Below are 23,138 nucleotides of genomic sequence, written 5' to 3'. Positions count from 1 at the left end.
CAGATTTTCAGGATCAACTCTGTATCTATTGAATCAAAATGTCAGATACAAGATATTCAGGATTCTATATTTAGAATGAGCTTCCTCTGGGATTCTGACGTGTGGACATGTATGGGATCTACTGGAAACTACAGTCAGTGATACCTATGTTTTTGGCTATATAATTTGATATATAAAATGTATATAGATAGAAAGATAGATAGATAGGCAGATAGGTAGGTAGATAGATTTGTACTGGCTGTGTTTAGCAATGTTAATGTAATTATCTTTATCCTTAGTCTGGCTAAATGTTTGTCAATTATGTTGGTCTTTTCAAAATACCAACTGTTAGTTTTGTTGATTTATTCTGTTTATCTATTCTCTTCTTCATTTATTTCTACTCTAACACTTAATTCCTTTTTCTGCTTACTTCGGCTTAAATTGCCCTTTTTCTAGTTTTTTGAGGCTTAAAATTAGGTTGCTTATTTGAGGTCTTTCTATTTTGTTTTAGGTGTTTATTACTGTAAATTTTCTTTTTAGTGCCTGCATTTCATATGTTTTGGTATATAGTCCTATCATTTTCATTTGTCATATTTTCTTATTTCCCCTATAATTTGTTCTTTGAATGATTAGTTGTTCAAATGTACATTGTTTCATTTTCTCCTTGTGAATTTCCAGTTTTTCTTTTGGTGTTCATTTCTAGTTTCATTTCAATGCTGTCATAAACAATGCTTGGTATGATTTTGATTTTCACAAATTTATTAAAACTTGTTTTGTGGCCTAACATATGATCTATCCTAGAGAATGTTCCAAGTGCACTTGAAAAGGATCCATATTCTGCCTTTGTTGGGTGAAGTATTCTGTGTATGTGTGTCTGTTGGGTGCAGTTAGTCTATAGCATTGTTAAATCTTTTGTTTCCTTATTGTTCTTCTGTCTGGTTGGTCTATTCATATTCAAAGTGAGGCACTGAAATTTCTTACCATTAATGTATTACATTCTACTTTGAGTTCTGTCAATGTATGACTTACATATATGGCTGCTTTGTTGTCAGGTGCAAATAGATTCATAATTATTACATCTTTCTGGTCAACTGATCCTTATATTGTCGTATAACATCCCTCTTTGTCTCCTGTCACAGTTTTTGAATTAAAGTCTTTACTGTTTGAAATATGCCTGGCCATGACTACTCTGTTTTAGTTACCATTTGCATGGGATATATTTTCTATCCTTTCACTTTCAGCCTATGTATGTGCTTATCTAAAATGAGTCCTTTGTACAGAGCACATAATTGTATAATGGTGTTTTTCAAAATCTATTCAGTAACTCTAAGTCTTTTTATTTGGGAATGTAATCCATTTACATTAAAAGTGATTACTGATAGGTAAAGACGTAATATTTCCATTTTGTTGGTTGTTTTCATATGTTTTTTGTGATTTTATGCCTGTTTTCCTGTCTTGCTGCCTTCATTTGTGTGTCTTTTAGATTTTGTTTTGGCATGGTTTGATTCTTTTGGCATGTTATTTGTACATCTTCTGCAGATTTTTTTTGTGTTGTTTACATTGAGATTACATAAATTATAACATCAATTATAACAACCCTTCTTTTTTGAGACAGAGTCTCACTCCATCACCCAGGATGGAGTGCAGTGGCACTATTTTAGCTCACTGCAACCTCTGCTGCCTGGGTTCAAGCGATTCTCCTGTCTCAGCCTCCCGGGTAGCTGGGATCGCAGATGCCTGCCAACACACTCAGCTAATTTTTGTATTTTTAGTAGAGACAGGGTTTCACTATATTGGCAGGCTGGTCTCAAAGTCCTGATCTCAGGTGATCCACTTGCCTCAGTCTCCCAAAGTGCTGGGATTATAGGCGTGAGCCACCGTACCCAGCCTATAACAATCAATTCTAACAGATAGCACACAGGCTCTACTCTTTTATCTTTACTCTACTTTATCAGTATCACAACTTACATCTTTTAAAATTATTATTAACATAGTTTTATAGTTAATTTTATGCTTTTATCTTTTAAATTCTATACCAGAATTAAAAGTGTTTGCACACTACTGTTACAGTATTACAGTATGCTGTATTTGTGTATATATTTTCCTTTACTAGTGAGTTTTATACTTTCATATGCTTTCATGTTGCCATCTAGTGTGTTTTTGTTTTAATTTGAATGATTACGTATAGCAATTCTTTTAAAGAAGGCCTAGTAATGTGGAACGCCTTCGGCTTTTGTTTATCCAGGAATGTCTTTACTTCCTTTTTATTTTCAAAGAGTACCTTTGCCAGAAACATTAGATTTCTGTGACTCAATAATTTCAATTCAGCTGTCTTTGAGTTTGCTGATTTTTCTTCTGCTTCATCAAGTCTTCAGTTGATTTCCTTTATTTATTTTTCAATTTAGTTATTGTATTCTTTGGCTCCAGAATTTATGTTCAGTTATTTTCTATAGTTTCCATAGCTTTGATAATATTCTAATTTTTTAATGTATTGTTTTGCCGATTTTATTTAGTTGTCTACCTGTGTTCTTTAGTAGTGTATTGAGCTTCATTATGACAATTACTTTGAATCTTTTGTCAGGTGATTCATATATCTCTATTTCTTCATGATAAGTTTCTGGATTTTTTTTTTTTTACTGGAATATGTATTCTTGTTTCTTTGTTTTTTGCCGTTATGTTTTTCAAATAAACTCTTAGCTCCATTTTACTTCTTTTCTCCTTCTGGGACTATTATCATGTGTGTATTGGTTTGCTTGATTGTATCCCTTACATCTTTTTGTGTTGTTTGAACTTTTCAGGAAGGTCAACCAGTCTCCATGAGAGCTTTCAGCTTTTGGTTCCCTCTGAAATCTTTACATAGCACTGCACATTCTCTCTCAGTGCAAGAAGACAATAAGCTCTGAGCTCTCGTATGTTTTCAGTGGTCCTCAGCCATCCAAACTATGCAGGTATCTCAGCATTCTAAGTCAGACAAGACAGAAACTCATCCCTCAGGCAGCCTCCCCTAAATTTGGATTATTACATGTACATTCCACTCTTCTCTTTCCTTTCCAAGGCAGAAGCTGCAAGTTTAGCTCTATTTTTTTAATCACAAGCTGTCATTACTTGGTGAAGAGACTAATATAGTTAAGATGAAATTGGCTTTCCTTTTCCCATTTGAATGCAGCAGTTGTTGGATTTGAGTTGCCTGTGGCATTACAACTTCCTAACTGGTTTCTGGAGTTCTCATAGGTATTTTTTTGAGTGTATATTGTTGTTAGGTCAGTGTTTCTGTAACAGAACAATTTCTAGAGCTCCCTATTCCATTATCTTGCTGTTATTCTATCTCTAGATACCTTTAGCAATAATGTACAGTTGATCCTTGAACAACATGAATAAAATGTACAAGTCCACGTATACATGGACGTTTCTCAATAAATACATTTAGCACTTTTTATCTGGGGTTTCCACATCCATGACCGATTATGAATAAAAAATACAGTATTTGTGGGATACAAAGCATGAAGACATGCAGGGCCAATCTTTCTTATCCACTGATTCTGCAGAGCCAACTGTGGGACTTGAGAAATCATAGGTTGTGGTTTCTGAACCAGTGGGGCTTCTGGAACAAATTCCCCACAGATACCAAGGGACAATTGTATTCAATAATCTTTTTTTACCCTAGTAATTATATTCTTTGGGAAATCTTTTTTGGAAGGTTTAATGTTTTATCTTGTGGTGAATAACTTAGAAATTTTACCTGAAATATTTTGTAGGCATAAAAGTACCTATCTATAACTGTAAAAATGACCATACATAATGTGTATTACCTGGGACAAACTGTACTGGTAGTAAACATACTATTTGTGTAGCTATTCTCATTGAATTTTCCTTTATTATGTTAATGTTTATGCTAATACTTTGGAGATATATCTTTATGTAAGCAAATATATATGTGTACATACTATGTATGTATTTATGTATATTCATATGAATAAATATATTAATAAATACTAAATTATATATGCATAAAATTAACCGTAGTGTTTATGTCTCCAAATATCTTGGAACTTAATTTATGTTAAGATTTTACGATTAATATCTAAGTTCAAAACTATGTTTCTCAATGAACTACATATCAGTTAAAGCCTATAGTCCCAGTTACATATGACCATAAATAAAAAGCTAAATATAAAACACTAAAATAGTTGGCTTAACTTTGCATTTAGATACTACCTATTTCTCAAAGAGGAATAAAATATCTATATGAAAAAATTTGAGTAGCTTGTTTTTCATATTAAAATAAGTGAATCTTGAATTAAAGAATGCCACAAGTAACCTGCTAAAGGTTAATGAGGTATAAAACATTCCGCAGTTGGCATTAAACATTTATAAACCATTTTTATCTGCACGGTGTCTTATTAGCAACTCTAAGTCTACACACAGACAGCGTTTCTTCTTATTGAAGTAACTAGAGAATGAATTTTTTGTCCCTATACATAGCAAAATTCATAAACAAATTCATATTTTGAGCATTGTAATTGCATTACCTAGTAGAGACTGTTCATTTGAAACACTCTATAATAGTATGTATCATTTCTGGCTGTTGCTTTAACAAGATATTAGAGCAAAAAAGATATAGTTTAGTCTCACCTAAATTATTTCATGTTGTGAACCTTGAAAACATTTACAAAGCAAGCGTCTACATCTTTTTAGATTCAAGTAAGTTTGATAGTAGTGATGTTATTTTCTAGCAGGGAATTAAAATGTCCCAAGGCCATAAATGCCAAAAAAAAAAAAAAAAAAAAAAAGTCACTCATTGGGTGAGAAAGCCTCCAGCAAGTCCTGCTTATTGAAAGTAAATATCATTTTAATGTTCAATAATTTTTAAAGTGTAGTGTCTCAGTGCACCTTCACAACACCCTTTGAAGAAGGCAAAGTTGGCTTTATTTGCCTCCTTAGTTAAAATGTGTGTAAAGGAAACCCTGCCTAATTTAAGTAACTCCCCCAATTTTATTCAGATTATTAGAAAATCTCTCTCTCTAGGGCCCAAGATGTTTTGAATTAAGCCAGATGCTTTTTCAGATAACTCTTTTCTCCCTCTGGGAAAAAAAATAGGAGAATTAAAATCCAGGAGGACAAAAGAAGGGCACATCCTTCTCAGGCTTTTATAGTTTGGGGCATACAGGAGATGTGAATTTTTGGAAAAAAAAAAAAGTGGGGGCATCAGTCACATACCAAGCTATCTTGTCCCAAGTTTCTCAGGACAATGAAGATGTCATATCCTTCAGGCCGTATGAAAAGCACTAAATTTAGCCAAAGACAAGAAAGAATACTACTCAAAATGGACAGTAATAGTTACCGAACAACGGTAAGGATTATAGGGCTCCCCAAACCCCAAAATCTCTTCTACCTTTTTCAAATGATTTATGATATTTTAAAATAAATTTCTGTTTACATTTTTGTATAATTCAGAAAAGAGCTTTTGAAAGATGTTATCAGAGCCTTCTTAAAACCTGTTTATCCCTAAGTTAATTAGTTCTTTTCTATCCCACTTAGGGAAGCACTGCCCCTACGATTCCCTCCCTTATCTGTTTTTTCTACAGCTAGTTTGCTTCTGCTCTTGCCTTATCTACAGTGAGATAGCACCTACAAAGGCACTTGGGAAAATACGAATACAGTGCACTGGGAAATATTTTCAAGGCTAACAATATTCTGTACTTGTCTGTTAAAGCCAAATAATTGAAACTCTATTCAAAGCAAACTGATTCCGCCTTAAAATATGAGAGACAAAACAAAAAAATTAAATAAAATGATTTTCCCCTCCATGAAGACAAGTGCTAAATTTGTAGTTAATATCATTTACATAAGAATAGAATAAGACAATATTAATCCTAACAAAGTAAGATGTCTCATATGCATTATATTTGATGATCAAGTAATTTATTTTCCTAAGGAATCTCATGTAAATATGCTCTGTGCACATCTGTTTCTCCCATGGATCACTTTATGCTCTATCCTCAGACCTCTTCTTTCCTTGTTTTATGGGCTCTCAGGATCAACTCATCATTCCCAAAACTTAATAATCATTGTTTGAGGGCTTTTCTGAGTTTCAAGCCAGAATCTCCAGTTTTTCAAAAGATACATGGCTGTATGGATTTACACACTGATATGGTTTGGCTGTGTCCCCACCCAAATCTCATCTTGAACTGTAGTTCCCATAATCCCCACATGTTGAGGGAGGGACCTGGTGGGTGGTGATTGAATCATAGGGGCAGTTACCGCCATGCTGTTCTCACGATAGTGAGTGAGTTCTCAAGAGAGCAGATGGTTTTATAAGGGGCTCTTCCCCACTCCTTTGCTCATTCTTCTTCTCCCTGCTGCCATGTGAATAAGGATGTGTTTATGTCCCCTTTCACCATAGTATACCATCTAAGCCCAGTTCAGGGGTTTTCCCCTAAATCTGCCTGTCAGCATTGTTATGTATCATGAGTTAATGGCACCATATTCTTCACATTCATCAAGATACCAGAATCATCAATTCTTCTCCCTCCCTCTTTCTCATAACTCATAGGTAACTCAGTGTTTCCAATTCTATGACAACAATCAAAGGGCTTTTAAGCAATATATTATAATATAAATGCTTATGGTGAGATAGATATGCTTTAGTGGGCTGGGAACAGCAGAAGAGATCTAGGGAAGGCTGACTGACACATAGCTGCAGGGCTCAGAGACCATAGGGCAGGGTGGGGACTTGGGAAAACTGGAAATCACATACACACCTGGTTATTCTCATGAGGAAATGAGACTTCATTCACACACCCTGCATCCTCTGTCACCACCTTTAAATTTTTTTTGTTGTTGTTTTTAATTAAGGAATCTGGAAATGCAAGTTTTAAGTAAAACATCTTAATATTAAGATAACGACAACTGATTTTTAAAACAAAACAAAGATGTGTGCGGACCAAGTGTTGAGGCAGCCAGATGTGGTCACAGTGCTATGCTGTCTGCTGCTGCTTCTTCCTCTACAGCTGGAAATTTCACACTTCAGTAATTTCTTCCTACAGATTTTCCTGTGTCCCTTTTTTCCCCATTCAAAGGCCTTCTACATATTTCTGACAATTATTTTGTTTAAACACAGGTTTTATCGTCACATTTATCCTTCAAACATCCCCATGGCTCCTGGTTGCCTACACAAGAATTCCAAACTGCTTATCTCCCACACGAATCTTTCTGTAAACAGAGCATCACCTTTCCAACTCTGGGTCATCTTTTCATATTAGCTGTTCAATGCCATGTCTGCCACACTCATTCATGTCATTCTCTGAGTGTGAAGTACCCTTCTCTCTTTCACAACCAAATCCACACTCATTTCCATGTGCTTCCTCCACCATGAAGCCATCTTCAATTGATAACCCACCCCAGGAAGACTGTTTTGTAATTGGTTGAAGACCCATTCCACTTGTGTCAGCAATAATAATGTGTATTGGTAAATCATTTTATATTTAGAGTTGCAACATAAATTATGTCTTATTATCTTAATGTGGCTTATAATTTGTACAATACACTTTCATGTATGATGAAAGTTGATCCTCAAAACCACCTCATTAGACTATAGGGCGGGTGGGGACTTGGGAAAACAGGGATGAGGGAAGAACAATGATGATTAATAGAGGTAGCTAAAATGACTCATTCACAGCCCTCAATATGAAAGTCATGAATAGAATCCAATCCGCTGCCTGCAGAGGCACTAGAGGAAATGGAATCAAGAAACAGAATCTTCATTTGGGGAGTACCAAAAGTGTACAATTTAGCAGAAAATATGAAAAATCAAGTTTTAGCACGAGATTAAGGGAATAAATATGTTGATGATGTGGGGCACACTCTATTACTCTATTGATAAATGCTAGGAATTAAAGGGAGAAAGATGTCCTAGGGGCAGCAGATAGGGGGTAGTGGATTATGAGAACTTATTGAGATAGGTGAACTTGAGGTATTGTCACCCCTTAATTTTACATTATGGCAATCAACAAACATTTCCTGAAACCCAGCTACACCTAAGGCCCTGGGCTAACCACTGTGTGTGCTCAAATTTTGAAGTAGGAGCTTGGATAATCCAAACTGACATTTTTATCAAAACACAAATTGAAACTGAAGAGTAATACTATTCATTCAAGATGTGTTGGATGCATTTCTTCACACTGAGAGTAAAAGGCTATTTGAAATAATTGAGTCCAGGATTACTAAAGCTTCCCAGTGGTCACTTCCAACCCAAAGTTGTCTTGCCTGGAATAGCAGAGGGCACATCTGCATAACAGCCATCTCTCAAGTCTGTCTTGCAGGAAGAACCAATGCATGGAGATAAAAGACCCAAGCAAACTCAAATAGTCAAATGAAACAATTAAGGAGGGTGAGCAATCCAAGTCTTTTTATAGCAGTTCTGTTCTCCCTATAATTGATTTTTAAAAACAAAACAAAACTTTGTGTGCACCAAGTGTCAAGGGCAGCCCGATGTGGTCACAGCAATGCCTGTGACCCTCCTTTCTGACTTTACCCTTGGTAGACATACAGCTGTCATTCTTTCCTCAAGGGGACCCCCTCACTTATCAATCATCAAGGCCCTGCCCAAACTTCTCCTCATCCATGAAGAACACCTTCATTAACTTGGTCCACGCTCAGGTCTCCACTGCAAGCTTTCTGGAATTGTTACTCTGCTACCAATATTGCTATTCCAACAGAATTTGTATGCTAATACAGCCTTGGAAACAGCATATCATTGATTCATCACTAACAATAAAGTAGCCATTATAAAACATTGTAAAATCATGATATTTTATATAAAATAATTAGGATTCTTTCACATTCCACTTGTTTCTCAATGGGAAGCTGGAAACTTTCCATACTTCATATGTTTCTGCAGTACCTGGCCTTGGAGAAAGGAGAATATTCTTTGCTAGACACTCTGGGTTTGGAGAACACATACACCATGTCTATGAAGTGATGTGCTGAGGTGATGAGGAATAGACAGGTTCATTAGTATGAACAAAATCTCACAGATTTCACACCATATAACTAGGATTCAGTATGTATTTATCTAATGGCCTCCTACTCAATAAATATCTGTAATGAACCTATTATGACTACATTCTTATGGCTTTGTAATAACAGCTATAAAATACACACTGTTTATAAATATTAATAATTTTGAATGTCTCCTATTCTTAACTGTTTGATTTATATTTAATAATCTTTGGAATTTGAAGATTCTATAAATCCTAACAGGAAAAGAAAAATAAAAAACTCTTTTTAAAAGATTATAATTGTGATTTCTTGAATCCATTTACAGCTCTTTCATCTTAGGAATGATAAAAGATGAATCTTTTGAGCAGAATCCATTGAGTAAAAGGTATCTTTAAACATAATAAGCTTTCCAGCTGCTATGGCTCACAAGTGTAATCCCAACTCTTTGGGAGGCCAAGGTTGGTGAATTGCTTGAGCCCAGGAGTTCCAGAACAGCCTGGGCAATATGGCAAAACCCCCATCTGTACAAAAAATATAAAAATTAGCTAGGCTGCTAAAATTAGCTAAAATTAGCTCATGCCTGTAATCCCAGCACTTTGGGAGGCTGAGGCGGGCAGATCATGAGGTCAGGCAATCGAGACCATCCTGGCTAACATGGTGAAACCCCGTCTGTACTAAAAATACAAAAAATTAGCCAGGCATCGTGGCGGGCAGCTCTAGTCCCAGCTACTCGGGAGGCTGAGGCAGGAGAATGGCCTGAACCTGGGAGGCCGAGCTTGCAGTGAGCCGAGATCATGCCACTGCATGCCAGCCTGGGCGACAGAGAGAGACTCTGTCTCAAAAAAAAAAAAAAAAAAAAAAAAAAATAGCTGGGCTTGGTGGTGTGTGCCTGTGCTTAGGGAGCTGAGGTGAGAGGATCACTTGAGCCCAGCAGGTAAAGGCTGTATGAGCTGTGGTCTTACGACTGCACTCCAGTCTGGGTGACAGAGTAAGACCCTGTTCTAAAAACAAAAACCAAAAAACATAATCTTAAATGTATCAATAGTGATAAATATGCACAGAACATCTAGGAAAGTGGGGTGCCTTATAAATCATGCTCACAAGTGCTCCATTCTCTTAGCATAAAGAGTGTGTACATGTTTGATTAATCATGCCACAGATTGCTATTTCTGTTAACTATTTGTTAAAGTCTAAAATACCAATTTCAATGAATAGTTTCCATAAGCTTATTTAAGTTATCGTTAGATTTATTTACCAGAAAATCTAGTCACAATCGAATAAAAATCAAGCTAGTAATTGCAGTGTTACATCTCCCATTTGTCATTTTCTTCACTGTTTAGTTGGCTTTCATGTTTTCTTTATCTTCTGTAGATTTCATTACTAGTGCCTGGTTTATCTTTATCAAATTACAGATTCCATACCTACTGCCCTCACTGGCTCCATATAATGAACATTTTAATAATTGACCTATAATACTCCTCTCATTTCAAGTAGTTTAATATATGAATGAATATTTCTCTCCTATATAGTCTCTAAATTTTAAACATTTTGTATTCCCGGTGACAAGCAGTTGGTTTTATACAATAAGTAATATAGCAATACAACAGTATCAGAAGAAACGAATAGCCTTACTTTGAAACGTGTACATTAGTGCAGACTATAAATGAAATTCAGTTGCTTCAATGTGTGTGGATGATATAAAAGACTGAAGATGGTAATAATTTGCAGAAAGAGGATATTTTTAGATATAAGGAAGACCTTTATCATTTCCTTTTCAGAGTGTCGCTTGATCTTTGCAACTGCTTCAAAATATTTATTATATCATGCTTTACAGCAGAAAGCTGAGATATATAAGATAAAAATGCTGTCTAGGTAATTACATGTAATTGATTCATAGGTAACTTGAGCTTAGAATGAGATGCCCTGTCTTTTAGTTGCAGCCCTTTGATAAAGCATTTATTCTTCTAAGTTTCTCTTTGATAGAATTTTATTATTTATGTATTTATGTATGTATGTATGTATGTATTTATTTATAAGTCATTTCAAACTCATGTGAAATTGTTTATTCTCTCTGGGCCTAAGTTTCCACAGCTGTGAAGTAGTGACAGTGTTAGCATGTATATGACAGGGATATTGTAAGAATCTATTATGTTACAAATATGAGACATTTAGGTAAGCACTTCACATAAGCTAAGCACCCCATGAGTGTAAGTGAAGTATTTGTAGTGGTAGCACTAAGCTACTGTAAATATCAAAGGAGCCCTCTAATATGAAATTATCTAATTGATACAATTATTTTTGTTACATAAATAACTGGCACACATTTTCTTCAAATTCACTTTCCACAGAAGGATTCCAATTGAGATAAGATTTGTCTTCAAGAAAAAACAAAAATGAAAACAGAACAAAACATAACAATTTGTAACTGTCGGTAGGATTGTCCTTCCTATTTTGAGGAGGGCATAAAGATGTTCCTTATTAAATTTACCCAGAACTTTTGGACTTGAGAAAGTTTAGTCTCATAAAAGAAATAAAGAAACTGCAATTAAACTACTTTCTCAGGGTCACATATCTAGTAGGAGACTAAATAGAAAAGTGACATTGTTTTCTTTCTAATAGTAAAAACTGCTAAGGGCAGCAAGCTCTGTGCCTCTCTCCTGTGAGTGGATATAGCTGCAACAAACATTTGTATGTTAAATTGGAGATGTGTACAGCGTGAATGAATGCATGGAAAGCTGGATGCAAAATGATTCCTTGGACTTACAAGTCTATGAGTGCATTCCCTCTTTGCTTTGTGGCCAGATACTGTTTTTGCATCTTGATTTATAAGTATCACTATTTCTTCTGCTTACAAAATTGTGTCAATTTCTCGCTACTTGTATCAACTAACACCACCACCCCCCTCCCCCAAGAGGTCAGTTACTCTCAGAAGCAAATGCTGCAGAAAAGATAAGAGACAGAAAGATCCAAATGAACATTTACAGAGAAAAAAATATTTTGTGCCCTCATAGACTGTATCAATTGCATCAATTGAAGAAGGAAAGAAGAAAAATCATGCAGAGCAAAGGGAGGTGCACAGAAGCGATAACGGCGATGAGGGGATTGGGCCCAAGGGCAGGGGATGTAGATAGAATCTGTAGCATGAGCACCAGTGGACCCCAGCGACTAGAGGAGAGATCATCTTCTGTAGCCATCCCAGGGGATCCTTCACCTGCCAGCAGGCAGCAACAACCCATGCGGAGTGTGTTCTGAATGGACTCTGGGCACACCTTGTTCTCGACCTTCTGACCATCCTGTGCCCCCATGAGGCCTCGGAACACAGGATAGAGAATTCTGCATCTTCCTGAAGAGAGCCTTATTCCTGAGTGAGATATCATGAAGCCAGTTTGAAAGTTTCCATCCAGATGGAGATGAAAGATGTGGCCCCATGATGTCCGGTTTTCAGTTATTGCTAAACAAGCCCGTTTTGGTTTCCTCCAACTTCTTATTCTTTGGGGGCTATTTCTGTCACTGTGTGCTTGTTTAGAAGAGTCTTTACTCTTCTGAGCTATACTGGCTGCTCTACCAACATGAGGTGGAGCAGGTATCAAAGTCTGTTATCTGTAATATGGGGAACTGAGGAGGCCTGAGATACTAGAGATGTAAGAACTTTTTCTATGTCTATAACATAGATACTGTATATGTCTATGACCGTTTTAGACAAAATCCGGTTATTCTGGCTTTATCTAAATGAAGGCAATGGGCCACTGGCTTTGCCTTTTTTTTTTTTTTTTCAGACAGTCTCTTTCTCTGTCACCTAGGCTGGAGTATAGTGGCATGATCACTGCAGCCTCTACCTTTCAGGCTCAAGTGATCTTCCCATCTCAGCCTCCCAAGTAGCTGGGACTGCAGGCACACACCACCATGCCTGGTCACATTATACATATATTTCTTTTTGTAGAGATAGGGTCTTGCTATGTTGCCCAGGCTTGCCTGGAACTCCTGAGCTCAAGCAATCCTCCCACCTAAGCCTCCCAAAGTGCTGGAGTTACAGGCATGAGACATCATGCCTGACTGGCTTTGTCTTTTTAAACATGCCATTGCTTTGTGTATCTCCTCTTTATTCTGCTTTGCTAACTCTGCCTTCTGGGTCACTGCATGCCTGTGAGCCTCCACAGCAAAGCACTCGGGACAGTGTTTTTAGCTCTGGACACCTGCCCAGCCAATTCCTCACTTATCTCCTCCGTTTCGTGGAGATGATAAATGGGTGATTCATATAATCAAATGAATGGAAAAAGTATTTTGATCCTTACTGAGCTATGGACATGCATAGAGACTCAACTGTCATGTAGAGCTACAATACATAAATAATCTCAAATGGATTTTCCTGCAAGATGTGGAGACGTCCAATGTCTCAAACTGGAATTCCTTACCTTAGTTACTCAATTCCTTACCTTAATCACTTCACCTTTCGTTCACCCCACAGGCCTTTTCAATCTGCTTTCTTTTCCCAACATACCACTGAAACTGCCCTTGACAAGCTCAGAAGAAACTCCCACGTGCTGATTCCAATGGGCCAAGCCTCCCTTGCCCGCTGCCTCCTTTGTGAAATATTATTTTGTCTTGGCTTATTCGAGACCTCAGCTGCCCATTTTTCCTCCTGAAATATTGACTGTCCCTCCTCAAAATCTTTCTATAGTTAATGTTCTAATGCCTACTTTCTAAATATGCAAGAGCTTCCGGGGGAAACCTTTACTCCTTTTCCCTTTTCTAGCTTTACTCTCTTCTTGAGGTATTTTCTTTATTTCCATATATTTTCATAGCACTCTTTTACTAATGACTTTCAGTGTCAATGTCCCCTAAGGTTCAGATTTATACAATAGCAACTACCATCTTTTACAGCTGTGCCCCAGTCCACGTTTAACTTGTTTATATTGTTGATTGATATCTCAGGGAATCTTTGAATTAAATTTTTAAAGGAATGGCTAAATCTGCTAGTAGGAATAAAATCATTCAATCTGTTCTGTAGTTTAAAACTGAATGCTTGTAGTCAGTACACATTTCCAATAGGCTAAGATATTCCAGTTTCCTAGACGGCCAAAGGAAGAGATTTCAGTACCCCAAACAAAAATATGTAGAACAGGAGTAAGGAGAATACTGAAATTGTGAGAAGAAAGAGCTAGAACAACTTGGAAAATTGCCAAACAACAAATGAAATGATTTCTACCAACTAACGGGTTGTGATTTAAACAACCCTAGAAAAGGAAGGTAAAGATATATGGAAGAAAAAATTCAGGTGTAGTTTTCAATGCCCAGTCAGCAAATGTTCTACACTGAAAGTCTCCATATCCTGCAGAAAAATTCATTTGAGATTATTTGTGTGTTTTAGGTCTCGATTACAACGTAGTCTCTATGCATGTCCATAGCTCAATACCTCCTTTTTTTTTTTTCGAGAAGGAGTCTCACTGTGTCACCCAGGCTGGAGTGCTGTGGTGCGATCTTGGTTCACTGCAGGCTCCGCCTCCCGGGTTCACGCCATTCTCCTGCCTCAGCCTCCCGAGTTGGCGCCTGACACCACGCCCGGCTAATATTTTGTATTTTTAGTAGAGACAGGATTTCACCGTGTTAGCCAGAATGGTCTCGATCTCCTGACCTCGTGATCCGCCCGACTCAGCCTCCCAAAGTGCTGGGATTACAGGCATGAGCCACTGCACCCTGCCGAGAATACCTTCTTTGAACTACGAAATATATCTAATAAATATTCCCACTATATTATGCCCTATATTACTATTGACATTGCCCAAAATTTCCTTATTTATTTCTGAAGCTTTTACACAAAAAACATACCCTTGATTAGTTAAATTTTAAGGTGAAAGTAAAACATACTTTTAAATTTTTTTCAGAAAAGTAAAACATACTTTCAATTTTTTTTTCAGAAACTAGATAAAATTGACCACTTCCCATTTGTTTGAAATCTCTTTTAGAATGTAAATTTAACAGGAAGGGGTTAATTTTAAGCAGGGATGCCAAATAAAGACAGTAATTATAAACTAATGGTAAATATAAACTGTTACTGACCTAGTAAAACAATAATGATGATGATGGATAAATAATTTGCGAGAAATGTATAAATGGGAAAACGCTAATACTCTGCATAAGTAGCAGAAGTAAGAGAAGCGGTTAAAACATTATAAAATATTTTCATTGTTCTCTCAAGGCATTAGCCGTCACCTGACCTCACTTCCCCACATTCTGTTTCTCCTTTTTTGATCAATTTTACAATATTTTCCTCAATTTTCAAACCCTTCCTCTATATCCCTGAAAGCTATCAGCAAAACAAACTATAGATTCAATTTCTTTGAAGAATCACCTTCACTTTCTTGCTTTCATGAAAACCTGGTCCTGCCTACATTTGTCATTTTCCTGAAGCTTTCACTCTTACACTCTTGGTAGCACACAGATATTAGTGCCATTATTATTTTTTCTTATCTTCATTCCTGCTCCCAAACCATTTCCCCTTCTCCTCCCTAAAAATCTGCTCTTCACTCGGAGTTTCTGCCACTAACACAGCCATTCCTATTACTCTTTGATGCAGTTATCTATAGTTCAACAGATTTTCATACTAGCTACAAAATACAGCCCAACGGACGCTGGGAAACAGTTCAGTTTAACCCTATCATTCGTTGATGATTTGGGCAAAAAACTCACTCTTTTTCTGTAATGCTAATCCTATCACATTCTAGCACTATCTATAATGCCAATCCTATCACATTTCTTGGTAACATCAATATTCACGACATTGCTGAATATTCAGCATTTTCTTGATGGTTTCAATTTTACTGATCTTGTTCTTTACCCTCCCTATTCAACCATTCCCACGGATACATATTATAAGGAATATTTTATGTACAAATTGTATCTTATTTTAATTTTATTCTTAAAATATGAATAGCCTGTTCAGCAAGATTGAAGAATAGATCAATATGCAAACATTAATTGCATTTCTATATATTTACAATGAACCCTCTGAAAATAAAATGAAATAAAAATTTCATTTGCAATAGTATCAAAAAATCCTTAGATATAAATTTACCAAGAAAGTGCAAAACTTATACTTTGAAACATACAAAACATTGTTGACATAAATTAAAGATATAAATAAAGACACCCCATGTTTATGAATCGCAAGACTTAAAACTCCTCAAATTGATCTATAAGTTCAAAGAAATTCCCACTAAAATTCCAGCTGGCTTCTTTGTAAAAACTGACAAGCTAATTCTAAAGTTAAATTTATATGTAAACTCAAGGGAACAAGATAAACAAAACATTCTTTTAAAAAAGAGCAAAGACATAGGACTCACACCTTCTAATTACAAAACTTATTACAAAGCAAAAGTAATCAAGAGAGTGCAATACTGTAAATAAAGTAAAAACCCATATACTAAAAGTTAACTCAAACAGGATCAAAGATCTAAATAGAAGGTCTAAAACTCTAAATCTCTTAGGAGGAAATAACATTACCTTCGAGTTGACAATGGATCATACATATGATGTTAAAAGCAAAAACAACAAAGCAAAAAATAGATAAATTGAACTTCATAAAACAAACTTATGCTTCAAAAGACACTATCAAGAAAATAAAAAGATAACAAACAGAAAGGGAGAAAGTGTTTACATATCATATATCTAATAAGGACTTCGATGTAGAACTCTTAAATGTCATATAAGGAACGTTCACAAATTAAGAGTAATCAATGTAGAACTCTTAAATGTTATATAAGGAACGTTCACAAATTAACAGTAAAAAGAAAAAATAAACTAACCCAATTAAACATATCAAAAAATATGAAAAGAAATTTCTTTAAAGAAGATATGCAAATGGCCAATAAGCATATGAAAAGATGCCTGACATTATTAGTCATTGCAGAATGGAGTCAAAACCACAATAAGACACCATTTCACATCCACAAGGATAGCTAGAATAAAGTTAGACAAGGACAAATGCTGATGAAGATGTAGAGAGGTCAGAACCCTCCTACACTACAGGTGGGCACGAAAAATGGTCCAGCCATGTTGGAAAACAGTCTTGATGTTCCAAAAAATCCTTTCAACACAGACTTAGCATATGATCCAGTGATTTGACTGCAAAGGGAAATAAAAACATATGTCCACACATAAACTTGTACACAAATGTGCACAGCAAATTATTCCTACTAGCTAAAAGGTGAAAACAACCCAAATGTCTATCAACTGATGAGTGGATAAACAAAATATGGTACACACAGAGAACTGAATATTTTTCCCCATAAAAAGAAATTAAGTACCGAATCATGCTCGATGTGGATAAACCTTGAAAACTTAGCGAAATGTTAAGTCAAAGTAGCCAGACGTAAAAGACCACATATTGCATAATTCCATTTACATGACATGCACAGAATAGGCAATACTATAAAGACGGAAACTAGATAAATGGTTGCCTAGGACCGAGGGCGGGGAGTGGGGATTGGGGGTGATAGCTAAGGGTTATTGTGGTGGAAGGACTGATTAAAGTATTCCAAAATTGAGTGTGATTTTGGTTGCACAGCTCTGAGAATATACTAAAAATCATTGATTTATACACATCAAAGGGTAAGTTATATAATATGTGAACTCTATCTCAATAAAACTGTTGCCCCCAAAAAAGTCTGTATTAGAGATGCTGAAAGTAGAAGGGTCTATGAGAAATGCACTATGATGTCTAAAATTTGCTTTAGGATATCACAGAAAAAGTAACCAGGGCTTTATTTTACTATTTTCTCTAATTGTGTGTATGTTTTAAATGTCGTATATTAAAAGTTAGAATAAAAATATTAAGAAAATGCTAGTAGTAGACTTTAGGAAATTTGATATTTGCTAAAAATAGTGATTTATCAGTCCTGTCAGCCTCTTGATGCCTTCCCAGTCACTATAGCACACTTCTCAACACCAAATAAGAGGCTCACTTTCAAATGATGTCATTGGAGCCGTAGAATACTTTTTTGTCCAAATCAGTCAGTAGAGGGACTTGTTGATGGTGATTTGACTCCGAAGTTGCTGAGCTTACCTTCCTCTCTAATCAGAACCAAGTTCAAAGCCCAGCTCCTCCTGTGCTCATAGATTTGGGTGATGGTGATGCAAACTCATCAGCTCAGCTCCACAAATGGAAGCTTTGTGCATTGCATGAATATGCTTTCTTTATAATTTTGTGCCAGATTCTGTTATTCCGGGCTTTGCTTATTTTAAAAATGCTGCACTTCTTATAATCACTGGTGAAGATTTTGCCCTTAATCTTTGGGTATAGAGATATGGCAATAAAGTGATTGAAGTAACAAAATTACCTCAATTTTCATTTGCATCTCAGAATTCATTACATTCCCATCAATTTCAGCCTCTTCTGTGGAATAAAATTATAGAATGATCTTTACTGTAGGTGACATCAAAGAAATAGTTGCGGTCTTAATGTTCATCACTCTGGTTGGTGTAGGTTTACACACACACAATACGCAGAAAATGTTTTCTGCAGTTAGTCCCTGGTTCTTAGTAAATCTTGTCCAAATGAGTGTTGCGATTTGTGGTGTTTTTGTTGGTTGTAGTTCATGTAACCATGATAACATGTAAACGCTGATCATTCATATTGTTTTAATACGATGCAGCATTAGTCAACTTTCTTGTATATAACGTAGTTTTCTCTGGCTGAAAAAAAGTTATGAAGGTGAATAATAAAATAACAAAATATTCTTTTACTGACACAAGAGATAGGAGGGAAAGTGCAAAGAGCAATTCTCGAGCAAACTAAATATTTATCTAGAAAGTAAACTAATCTAAAAATGACTAAATTTACCTTGAATTGGAAAAATTGTTTTCTACAACCAAGCAGAGATGATAACCCGATGTTTAAATTCACTCCAATCATAGAGAAATATATGAGTGATATTTCTGCTTCTTCAAATCTGACTTGAAATTCATTTTTGCTTCACAGACTCAATGTACTTAAAACACTTACTTTGTGTCCAGTCTTAGTTTAAAACAATATGAGCAGATAAAAGTTTTTCCTCATTTACAATTGAAAATAAGTTTTTTAGAAATGGGAGGTGAAGCAGAGAAAATAAAAGTAGACCCTTATCTTATTTCTAGAGAAATAGATATAAAGCATTAACTCCTCTTCTACACCCAGTGCTACTCATGTTAGCTTTCCATACTCTACCATTTTTCTTCTTTCAACCACCATTCTGTCCCCTCCATATTGCTTCCTCCTTATCCAATTTATCTGGCATCATTGTTACTATTTCATAAGCCACAGCTTTTACTAACCGTAATTTGTCTGGCAGCCCCATTTCTTCAGAAACATTGACCACTTTCCTGGCCACAGTCTCTCCTGTTCTTACTGACCAACATCAAGCATTTGGAAGATAATTATGCGGTCAAATAATGTTCTCCTATAACCTTTCTCTGCTTAACATCTGTGCCTCCAATACACACACACACGTGAACACACACACACACACACAAAATTCTGAGTAACATTCACAACAAGGAGAATTTAGTATTTAGTCCCAGAAGTTTTATTAAATTAAGAAAACAAGTCGTTAAGGAGCAAAATAACTAAATTAATATTGCTGTAGTCTGGAGCTAGGCTTCCGTTGTTTTCATTTGCTTTGTTTCATTTGGGTTTTATTCTGTTAATCACAGAGCAGGTTAACCTCATCTTCACTTTTCTCTGAATCTCCATCCATGATTAGCCTTGTTCCCTTTGTAATCAGAACTGATGAATCAGCAACCTATGACAAATGCAGGCTCAGGATGGCTATTCTTAGGAAAACTTACCACCACCACTTGGAAAATTATTGTCATTTCAGAAATAAGCATAAAATCCCGAATTAGCAGGGGCATCTTTGTTGGCATATCACTGCTTCTTGAATGCACAATGATTCATCCAAGTGCCTTAAATCTAGTTCCTAAAGCATTGATTCTATAGTTGTTTATTTATGTACATTTCAGTTCATTTGAGTAACAAATATCTTCCCCGTTAAACTAAACTACCTGGTGGTAAGGGCCATGGCTTTCTTTACCAAATTTAGCACCCCACAGTTCCTGGAAAAGCAAAGGCATTCAATAATATTTTTGAATAACTGAATGACTAAAGCATTTTAATAATATTCAGGGAACAACACAGTTCCATAGGTCCTCGGCTTTAAGTAGGGAAATTTCTACCATATTGAAATGGTATTAATAAAAATTTCTTCTGCTAAAGATAAAGTCTGACTACCTCCTCATCAACTGACTTTATTTTCTCTGGTCTACGTCTTTGATATATCTCCATTGTGTACATAATTCTAATGTGTTCATAACATCTTGTTTTAATCTATGTATTGCATACCTATTTTAATTCTTGATTTTGAGCTTATGAAGACCAGGCACGAGTCTTAGTTTTCTCCAATTTCCCAACTCCTGCCACATTTCCTGGCATGTGATACATACAAAAAAACTTCGCACTGATTGAATAAAGTTATAAGTAGGATCAATGAGGTGTATTAATTATTTCGGTAGAATTTCTACATATTTATCTTTCAGTGTTGTGGCTCCTCACAAATGCAGACATGAAAATGCTGCTAAGAACCATAATAGTTTGCATTCCAGGTTTGTATATGTCCTGGGCAGAGATTCTGGACAAAATGAAAGTGGGAAGAACACACCTTCTAATTTTAGAAAAGTGTTCTATAGTAGAAAATATATTGATTTGAAAGTCAAGGGAATTAGATGACTATTTGGCCAAGAATGTGTTAAGCAACATCTCTGTTACAATTCCTGTATCTGGAAAGTTGAAGGCCGTGAGAGTGGTATGTATTTTTTAAGTTATACAAGGATATGAAACTTACCTCAAATACCATCTTTGTTACCAGGAAACTGGGCAAGTTACTCAGCCTGTGTGAGTGTTAATTTCTTCCACTGTATATTGAGATAATACCCAACTGGGAGAGTTGATCTGTAAATTATGATTACAGGGAGCTCAGCCCTACACTTTAAAAATACAAGAGACTGTCATGTGTTATAAAGATAAAGTGAAATAATAAGAATAGCCAATCTATTGCTAAAGAAATGGAAAGAGTCGGTTTTTAAATTCTTTGGACAGTAATGAATGGATCTTATACAAAAGCAACCATATTGTTTGTTAGAAGAAGAAACCTACTGCTGCTTGGCAGATACTTACAGATAACTGAGCCCTACGGTTTACACATATGAAAAGAAACAAATTCTGCTGGAAGTAACTCTCAACATGAAAGTGAACTGTTCACAAATACACAGTCTCCCAAGACAAAGCAGAGATATCAGTCACACTGCTAATGGCAGCTCAGTCAGGTGTGAAGAAGAAAACAATTTTCTAACATTTCTGAAGGGCCTCAAGAGATGAACTATTCAATTCCCCTTCTGCCCATTAAAAACACAAACTGTCATATTCTGCTGGTCATCTTAGAAGAGAAAAAGGTCTATTAAACAGAATTATTTAGAATAGTTTCAGGTTTACTGTTCACAGACTTGGGAGAGTGCTATCTCTTACACATCATATAGGTGACAGTACTGAACTAAACTGGCATGGATGGATTGCCCTCTCTTCCAAACACATAGACATGCTTGATAAAATATAAGATAGCTGAGTTCCAAACCAGAAAAAAAATCTAAGTGTGTCTTCAAAGCTAAGAGAATAAACACCTGCTGCAGGAGGCTTTGGACCCACAAGCAGGAATTAGCAGAAATGGCATTAATTCCTAAGCAGGTACAGGAAATGAGAGCTCAGGTTTCTGTGAAGCAGAGTTGGAACACGTGAATGGTATAAAAACCTTTAAGACCTGAAAACCTCTAAGAGCTGCATTGTCCATGCAGCTAGGAATAGAACAAAACAAATGCTCTCACTATCCTAAGAAAGGGGCAAGGAAGATTGCAAGCAAACAACAGCCACAGTTTGAAATAGAGCTCATGGTGAGAAATCAGAAATCTTAGAATTCTATTAGGACACAAAGGGGAGGACATAGAGGATTTGCATGGTGTAATCAATGTTGTTGTTTTTTGAATATCAAAATGAGTCTAGAACGGGTAAAATCCTTAATGCTTTAGCAGTAGCAAACTCAAAAATATATTTATAGAATATTTTCCACATGGAATTCCATTGAAAGCAACCTCTCTACTAATGATCTGACAGGGAGGATGGGGATTAAGAACCAAGAAAATTAGAGAGCCTGCCCACCTACAGCAGGAAAATAAGAATTCTAGGATGAGCGCTCAAGGACTGGTCATTTGCCAGACTGAAGTCAAGATGAAAATTGTCAGATGGAAAGAAGATATCAGCTTATGAATGAGAGAAATAAAAGCAAGTCTGTATCTAAAACTATCAGATAAGCTGAAACCTCAAAGTCAAAGAGAAAAATCTTAAAAATTAACAGGATAAGAGGGAAAAGCACAAGCTCCGGGTTTTCCTTACCCTGGATTAACTCTCTGTCTGTCTCTACTGCTGTTGCACACTTCACAATCTGGGATGCTGACTTTTACAGCCCATGTCCCATGGGGTTGCCTGCTCCCCAACGTCTAGTTGGTTTCAGTCCATGCAAGAAACTGGCAGAGGATTGCAAATCTAGAGGGGAGAGTGGCAGAGATACTTGTTTCCTGCATTTCCTGCTTCAGTATGGTTCTGCCTAGGGCTTCATCCCTGTATGGTGACATCTTCTCCTATTGCTCCGATTCTCACCCAGGTTCTGGAAACATTACTCCCTCAGCTTTTAGGTACAGGCTTAAAGGAATGCTGGATCCCCCTTTATGTGTGTGTGGGACCCTGGAGACATCAACATTTCTTGTCTGTTTCCTTAGCCTCACCCACATCAGCATATACAGTCCCTTCGTAAAATCCCTTGAACATGCTTGGCTTGCGAAGACCAAGGCTTGCTCCAACAGGTTACCTACAAAGAAAAGAAAATTAGGTAGGCATCATATTTCTTATTAGAAATAACAATAACTCTTCAAATTAAAGGACTCTAGGGAAGACTTTGGTTTAGAACTATATGTCTAACTGAATTATTGCTCATGAGTAAGCAAAAATAGGGGAAAAAAACCCTTAAAACAACCACAAAACAGTTGCAAAAGATTCTTAATAATAATGATAAAGGACTAATAAA

This window comes from Pongo abelii, chromosome 7 (genome assembly GCF_028885655.2).
Source record: "Pongo abelii isolate AG06213 chromosome 7, NHGRI_mPonAbe1-v2.0_pri, whole genome shotgun sequence".
NCBI classification, from domain to species: Eukaryota; Metazoa; Chordata; class Mammalia; order Primates; family Hominidae; genus Pongo; species Pongo abelii.
This window is presented reverse-complemented; position numbering follows the sequence as displayed.